At 68.8% G+C, this 666-nt stretch overlaps 1 protein-coding gene across 2 annotated transcripts in view; it reads left to right on the forward strand.

The window, feature by feature from the left end:
• The first annotated feature begins 400 nt into the window (after positions 1–400).
• Positions 401–666, forward strand: part of CTBP1 (C-terminal binding protein 1) — a 245,915-nt gene continuing 245,649 nt past the window's right edge. The window contains exon 1 of one of the 2 annotated variants that reach the window (XM_014966814.1): positions 401–463. The gene's annotated coding sequence lies outside the window, so the exon portion shown is untranslated. The remainder of the gene's footprint in view (positions 464–666) is intronic. The other variant, XM_014966813.1, reaches the window with a different exon arrangement.

The following is a 666-nucleotide window of genomic DNA, read 5'->3' on the forward strand; positions in this document are numbered from 1 at the left end:
TCCGGCAGGTGATGGACATTTAGCCACCCAGTCGCAATAGAGAGGGGTTTCCCACCGCCCAATCAGAATCTCCGCTAGAGCTCAGTAGGCGGGACCTAAAAGTAAATTTTGATGGTGACTTAAAACGGCCGTTTTAACACCCCCCGAGGTGTCCGGGAAGGGGAGGGGCGGGCCGAGGGGCGGAGCCCGAGGGAGGCAGAGCGGAGCGCGCTTTGACGGGCAGGTCTTCCAGCCAACGGTGCTGCGCTCCCTTACTGACGGGCAGAGAGCGGGGCGAATGGATGGCGCGGCCGGGGAGGGCGGGCGGGGCAGCGGCAGCGGCCGCCCGGCGTGTGACTGTGTGTATATGGGCCGGGGAGGGGAGGGAAAGGGGCCGCCCCTAGTAAGTTTCGCGGGGAGGAGGGAGTGAGTGAGAGTCAGTGAGGCGGAGGCGGCGGGAAGAGGTTTAAATAGCGGAGACAGCGTGAGTTCCCCTTCCCCTCAGTTCCCTCTCCTCAGTGCCGGGCCGCTCGCCCTCAGCCCGGGCAGGCGGTGGCGCCCGGCGCCGCTTCCCTTCCTTAACCCGCTGCGGAGCTCCCTGCCCTCACCCCGGAGGGGATGGAGGGGCGGCCCTGAGCCGCGGAGGGGGAGGCCGCGACGGGGGCCCCGCTGCCGGGCGGGCCGGGG

The sequence above is a fragment of the Calidris pugnax genome, unplaced genomic scaffold, assembly GCF_001431845.1.
Source record: "Calidris pugnax isolate Ruff unplaced genomic scaffold, ASM143184v1 scaffold14, whole genome shotgun sequence".
NCBI lineage: Eukaryota > Metazoa > Chordata > Aves > Charadriiformes > Scolopacidae > Calidris > Calidris pugnax.